The 7,550-nt window shown below is 42.3% G+C and overlaps 1 non-coding gene across 1 annotated transcript; it reads left to right on the top strand.

Moving 5' to 3' along the window:
* The first annotated feature begins 882 nt into the window (after positions 1-882).
* On the top strand, positions 883-1,020 carry LOC119944210. The gene has a single exon (XR_005455709.1). It is a non-coding gene; the product is annotated as a small nucleolar RNA SNORA7 (small nucleolar RNA).
* The last annotated feature ends 6,530 nt before the right edge of the window (positions 1,021-7,550 follow it).

Below are 7,550 nucleotides of genomic sequence, written 5' to 3'. Positions count from 1 at the left end.
TACAGGCCAACAGGTAGGTAGGGTGGTATGTAGATAGATAAATAGGCAGAGAAGTAGCATGGCCTAGTCAAAAGAGCATGGGCCTAGGAGTCAGAGACCCTATTTTCTAATCCTTGCTCTAGTGGTTGTCTGCTGTGTAACCTTGGGCAAGTCACTTAATGTCTCTGTGATTCAGGTTTCTAATATGTAAAATGGGAATTCAATCTTACACCCCATACTTAGACTTTGAGCTCCATATGGACAGGGACTGTCTGACCTGATTATCTTTTATCTACCCCAGTCCTTAATATGGTGCTGAACACAGTAAGTGCTTAACAAATTCCATAATTATTATGTTCTATCCTCTTGCACCATGGGGTTGAAAAGTACTTCTAGAGATTGAAAGAGAGAAATAAAGAGATTATGTTTTCTACTACTACACCGTGCCCTCTCACCTCTAAGATAATTGCAAGAGGCATAACAGTGCTGTGTTAAATTTCATGCTGGCGATAATTGTTATTGTTTTGTGCAGTTCTTCCAGCCCCCGGTCCCAAAAGGGACTTTCTAAACATAATTATTCAGTGGGATCAAAACAGCCCTAGGAAAGATTTTCAACCCCTAAAAAAGATGCTTCATTCAAGATAATGGGTTCTGGTGCCTCTGATGGCTTTGTAACATAATACTGAGCTCAAAGGAAAAAGGCATAAAGGAGCAGAGGGTGTGCATGGGCACACATTTGAAAACCGAGGAGGAAAGGAGAGCAATTGATCTGGAAGATACAATGGGTTGGAAAGGCTGCTGATGGTCCCATCACACAGGTTTTCTGATATTCACTAAATTGTCTACTTGTCTCAAACCTGAACTTCAACTGAAGTGTGATTTCCACATTTCTCCCTTAATTTCCTCCTCTCAGAGTCACATCTGGAGAGTTTCCAGTACTCTATCAGTCTTGACTACAGGAGGGAGAGTCAGGCAGAGGCATACCCATTCCAATTCTAGTTTGGGCAGTGGCTAGTGAGTGGAAGGCAATCTGCTACAAGTCAAAACTCACCTGTGCTGGGCAGCAGCGGCATGGGAGAGAGTCGAGGGTGGAGACTCGAGTTCATTGCACAGAAGGAGGCAGAGGTAAACCACTTCCATATTTTTACCAACAAAACTCTATGGGTCCAACGATCAGAATGATTGCAGATGGAGGCGGGGTGTTCTGGAAGAGATGTGTCCATGGCATCACTATGGGTCAGAGACAACTCCACAGCCAAAGACAAGACCCTTTATTTCCCCACCTTTATTAAACAAATTCAGAGTAGCTCCAATCAATCAATCAATCAATTACATTTATTGAGGGCTTTCTGTATGTACTAGGTATTATAGGAGAATATAATATAAACTAGTTGGTAGATATGTTCCCGTTGTGCACAGGGATTGTCTCTCTCTATTGCTGAATTGTACTTTCCAAGCCCTTAGTACAGTGCTTTGCACACAGTAAGCATGCTCGTTCTCGCCTGTCCCGCAGTCGACCCCCGGCCCACATCCTCCCCCTGTCCTGGAATGCCCTCCCTCCACACATTTGCCAAGCTAGCTCTCTTTCTCCCTTCAAATCCCTACCGAGAGCTCACCTCCTCCAAGAGGTCTTCCCAAACAGAGCCCTCTTTTTCCTCTCCTCCTCCCCATCTCCCCTCTGCCCTACCTCTTTCCCCTCCCTATATATATGTTTGTACAGATTTATTATTCTATTTATTTTACTTGTACATATCTACATTCTATTTATTTTGTTAATGATGTGCATTTAGCTTTAATTCTATTTGTTCTGACAACTTGACACCTGTCCACATTTTTGGTTTTATTGTCTGTCTCCCCCTTCTACACTGTGAGCCCATTGTTGGGTAGGGACCGTCTTTATATGTTGTCAACTTGTACTTCCCAAGCACTTAGTACAGTGCTCTGCACACAGTAGGTGCTCAATAAATATGATTGAATGAATGAATGAATGAATGTTCCCTGCCACAATGAGCTTACAGTCTAGAGGGCGAAAATTAGGTCCCATCTGGGACTCACAGTAAAAGTAGAAGAGAGATCAGGCATTGAATTATCATTTTACAGATGAGGGAACTGAGGCCAAGAGAAGTTAAGTGACTTACCCAATGTCACATAGCAGGCAAGCTGACAGCGTAGGGATTAGAACCCAGCACCACCGGTTCTGAGGCCCGTGCTCTTTCTGCTAGCTACACTGCTTCTAAGGTAAGCAGTGCAACATGAATCCACCCAATCCAGTGTTCTTTCTCAGAAGGTGGCAACAGGATTCTTTCAAGGACCCCCTCCTAACATATGGCTAGAGATGTACCTTCTAGTACCTTCAGTGTTTATTTCTAACAACCCATCATGGAGGTGTCATTCATGAATTCACAATAGGCTCGTCTACTATGAATGAGTCCCACCTGAGAGGACTGAATACCAATATGCACCATTGGGAGTTAATGGCTATGGGGAGGTAGGAGTAACTTCTCTTTTCATCTTGCTGTGGCATCTTGTTACTCCACTTCTGACCAGGATCCTGGGAGCTCTCTTCTCCACAGGGAGCCCAGCAAGAAGCCACTTGGAAGCCTCTGTGATAACTATGTCCATCATGATATTCTGAAGTACCTATGAAATTACTTGAACCCTTGGTTAAAAACCTCCATTTTAAGGAATTAAATGGGAAAGTCTGAGTCAGATGGTCACTTTCCCAGCTAGAATATTGTCAGGGAAGCAGTGTGGCCTAGTAGAAAGAGCATGAGACTGGGAGTCAGTCAGAAGACCTGGGTTTTAGTCCTCAGCTACCTCATCTGTAAAAAGAGGATTAAGCCTGAGCCCCATATGGAACAGGGACCCTGTGAACCCGATTATCTTGTGTCTGTCCCAGAGCTTAGTACAGTTCCTGGCACATATTAAATGCTTAACAAATATTGCAGTTATTATTATTATTATTATTATCATCCAAGGTTCTATGGAAAATGGAACATTCTGTCATGTGCAAGAAAATATGCAGGCCTGGGGGACTTCTCTAGGTGTTTAGGAAAATGTCTCAGGTTCTTTGCAGCACAAACAGACTTTCACAAAAGCCTGATCTAAACTAATAATACTCCTGATCTTTATAATTTGGCTAATAGACTCGAGTGTTTTAGAGCGGGCAGTAGATCTGGGAGCAGCCCTAACCAGTGTATGCATTGAAGGGGATTCTTGATTTCTCCCCCTCTCCATCCCCCCCATCTTACCTCCTCCCCTTCCGCACAGCACCTGTATATATGTATATATGTTTGTACATATTTATTACTCTATTCATTTATTTATTTTACTTGTACATATCTATTCTATTTATTTTATTTTGTTAGAATATTTGGTTTTGTTCTCTGTCTCCCCCTTTTAGACTGTGAACCCACTGTTGGGTAGGGACTGTCTCTATATGTTGCCAACTAGTACTTCCCAAGCGCTTAGTACAGTGCTCTGCACACAATAAGCGCTCAATAAATATGATTGATTGATTGATTGATTTCAGAATCAGCATCCAGACATGAATGGCTCAGAGGCCAGTCAAAGTGTTTCGTGGACACAAGTTCTCCCATAATAGAGGGGATATGCTACTGTTCTAAGGAAAATCTGTATGAGATGTGCTGCTGCTCTAAGGGAAAGCTGTACCATATCATATACTCCTTATGGGAATTCCATCCTACTTTCTCCAGTTTAGACATTAACCCCATGCGAGAAAGGGACTTCATGCCACCGCAATCTGGTATCTTCTATCTACCCCAGCTCTTTGTACAGTGCAAGGCATCTATCAAGATGTTTACAAGTATTATTATTATCATTATTATTATTAATTACAATCGTTTCTTCTAATACCACCATCACGCTCTATCCAGAGAGCTTCATGTTGTCAGAACCTAATTCCCTAGACTGTAAGCTCATTGCGGGCAGGGAATGTGTCCGTTTATTTTTGTACTGTACTATCCCAAACTGTTAGTACAGTGTTCTACTCACAGTAAAGCACTGAATAAATACGACTGATTGATTCTTACAGAGGTCTAACCAAAACAGAGAAAAGCATGTTGACTGTATTTCACCATTCGTGACAAGCCGTAAATGATGTTTTCCCCATCCATTATGCACTTTTCTGGAAACTGTTCCTTCTGCAAGAGATAGTCACTGACTTCCTGGGAAAGGGGGAAATACAGGACAGAGTGTCAGGGGTCAGGAAGCCCTTGACCTTTCCCACTTGGTAATGATAACCACAGTCTACATGATCTTGTTTTCACCTGAGTCTAATTCTCCATGGCAGCTGAGTAAGTGGACAAATGGATGCCACCACTAATCAGCAGCTGCTGAATGTGACCTAGCAAGAAAGGAACTTCAACTTTAGCCCTTCCTGTTCTATCCCAGGAGAAATATTCTGGCATGTGTGGAGCAGCATTCTTTTTTAATGAGGGCAGAGATGTTAATGCCATTCCACATCTCTTCTGTTTCTTCCACTTTGTTTCTGCTGTTTCCCTTCTATCCAAACTACTATCATGTTCACCCAAACATTTTTCCTATCCTACCATGATCACTGCATCGCTGACCTCTCTAGCTCCTGTCTCTCCCCACTTCAGTCTATACTTCACTCTGATACCTGGATCATCTTACTCCAAAACCAATCAGTATATATTTCTTACCTCTTCAAGAACCTCCAGTGGTTTTCCATCCACCTCCACATCAAACAGAATCTCTTCATCATTGGCTTTAAAGCATTCAATCACCGCACCCCCTCTTATCTCACCTCTCTACTCTCCTGCTATAATGCAATCCTCACACTTCACTCCTCTAACGTTAACCTTCTCACTGTATCTCGATCTCGTCTATCTCATCAATGATCTCTCATCCATAATCCTACCTCTGGCCTGGAAAGCCCTCCCTCCTCATATCCAGCACTTAGTACAGTGCCTGGCAAAAAGTAAGTGCTTAACAAATACCATAATTATTATTATATTTTTAGACTGTGAGCCCACTGTTGGGTAGGGACTGTCTCTATGTGATGCCAATTTGTACTTCCCAAGCGCTTAGTACAGTGCTCTGCACATAGTAAGCGCTCAATAAATACGATTGATTGATTGATTATATCTGACAGACAAAGCCTTACTGAAGGCACATCTCCTCCAAGAGGCCTTCCCTGACTTCCCTCCCTTCCTCTTCTCCCACTTCGTTCAGCATCACCCTGACTTGCTCCCTTTATTCATCTCCCCTTCCAACCCCACAACACTTATGTACATACCTGTAATTTATTTATTTATTTACATTAATGTCTCACTCCCCTTCTAGACTGTAAGCTCATTGAAGGCAAATAATGTGACAGTTATATTGTTATATCATATTCTCCCAAGCACTTAGTACAGTGTTCTGCACACTGTAAGCACTCAATAAATAGGATTGATTGACTGACTGACTAGCCTGGGAAATTTGGGGTAAGACCTGTGATAAAGTCCCCATTTCCAATAGAGACTTGCTCTCTGAGCCGTACCAATCTCTGAAGGAATTGATTCCCCTATCATTGAAACCACTGGGGTGGAGATATAGACTCTGCCACAGGACATATATTGGGCCAATCCACTTTCTAGGTTGCCAATCCTATCTCAGTGGCTTGATAAATTCAACTATCCCTGCAGACTAACTCAGCAGGGGCCAGCAAATTGAAAAATGGAAGTAGTGAAAATCATTTGGAAGAGACTTCTGGTATTCTGGCAGAATTTGGACTTCCTCAATGGCTCTTGTTGTCCATTGGGTGTTCCTGACTTGGAATTCTAAATGCATAATAGGCAACAATCAGGATTTGTCATTTGGTAACCACTGATTTCACCTCTGTGCAAGGCAGCAGGGTTAATGTCTCAGAAGAAACTGAGGCGGCTGGAATTCTCTTTCAAATCACTTTGCTTAGGTTTGGAGCCTACAATTTATTTCATCATTTGGGGAAGATAATTGCAGGATACTGATAAGAGGCTCCTTGATGAATAATTGTTTATTGTCAAAACATACATCTTTCATCCATTTACAGCATAATGGGTTCGAGGTGTCAAAGAAAGCTGTCAACATGCTTTTCCCTGCAATTTAACATCCTGACAACATTGGCACAGAAGAAGTAGGGAAGGATTGTGACCCTTGCCTTTTTTTGTGGTCAGGAAGCAAAAGAGCCACCCTAGGGAAAAACAGAGTGCTGGAAAGTATCTTTTAAAAAAGTTTTAACTTTAGCCATCTACACGGTAACAATTGGTCAGGGGAAGCTCAAGGGTGAAAACAGGTTTGGGTTTTTTTTGTATTTGTTGTTTTTCGTGGTGGTTAAGAGAAGGAGCTTAGCCTAATGGAATGAGAACAGGGCTTGGGAATCAGAGGATCAGGGTTCCAATTTGGTTCTGCCACTTGGCTGCTGTGTGACCTTGGGCAGGTCACTTGACTTCTCTTGATCTCAGTTTACTCATCAGTAATAATGGGAATTCATTCATTCAATCATATTTATTGAGTCCTTCTTGTGCACAGAGCACTGTACTAAACACTTGGGAAGAACAAATCGACAACATATAGAGACAGCCCCTACCCAACAACAGGCCCTATGAGCCTAGGTGGGACAGCCACTGTACCTGATCTGCATATTGTGTATCAACAATAGCGTTTAGTACAGTGCTTGGCACATAGTAGGCACTAAACCAAAGTGGGGATTAAGACTAGGAGCATTATGTGGGAGACAGACTATGTCCAACCTGATTATCCTGTTTCTTCTCCAATGCTTAGTACAGTGTCTGGCACATAGTATGTGTTCAAAAATACCATAAAAAGTTTGTAAAACAAAACGAAAAAAGGATCAAGATCCTTCAGTCTGCAAATGCAGAGTCTGAAAGGGTCAATAATTTGAAGTTCACCAAATCATAGAGCAGGGAAATATGAGTTCCAAGATGACAGGGGCGTTACAGTTGCTTAAAGGTGGAAGATTCAGAATACATAGAGAAGGAAACACTTCTGCAATGGTACAAAATTCATTCCCACAGGAAACTGCAGACATAAACAATCATTGGGTTTGAGAGAAGTTTGGATAAATTCTTGAACCATGGTTTCCCTGAGGGCTAGTAGAGTTGGAGAGGGAAAATTAGGGCATTAGTTGGTCTAAGTCTGATGCTGATGATGAATGGCCAAGAAAGCAGTAATCACACACTTTCTTAGAGTATTCCAATAATTAATAATAATCATGGTATTTGTTAAGCACTTACTATGTGCTAGGCATTGTACTAAGAGCTGGGGTGGATACAAGCAAATCGGGTTGGACACAGTCCTTATCCCACGGGGGGCTCACAGTCTCAATCCCCATTTTACTCATGAGGAAACTGAGGCACAGAGAAGGAAAATGACTTGCCCAAGGTCACGCAGCAAAGAAATGGTGAGCCAGGATTAGAACCCATGACCACAAACTTCCAGGCCTGTGCTCTATCCACTACACCATGCTGCTTCCTGCTGCCTCTCACAAGGGACAGATTACGGAAATGAATAATAATAATAATGATGGTATTTGTTAAATACTA

The sequence above is a fragment of the Tachyglossus aculeatus genome, chromosome 22, assembly GCF_015852505.1.
Source record: "Tachyglossus aculeatus isolate mTacAcu1 chromosome 22, mTacAcu1.pri, whole genome shotgun sequence".
NCBI classification, from domain to species: Eukaryota; Metazoa; Chordata; class Mammalia; order Monotremata; family Tachyglossidae; genus Tachyglossus; species Tachyglossus aculeatus.
This window is presented reverse-complemented; position numbering and strand designations above follow the sequence as displayed.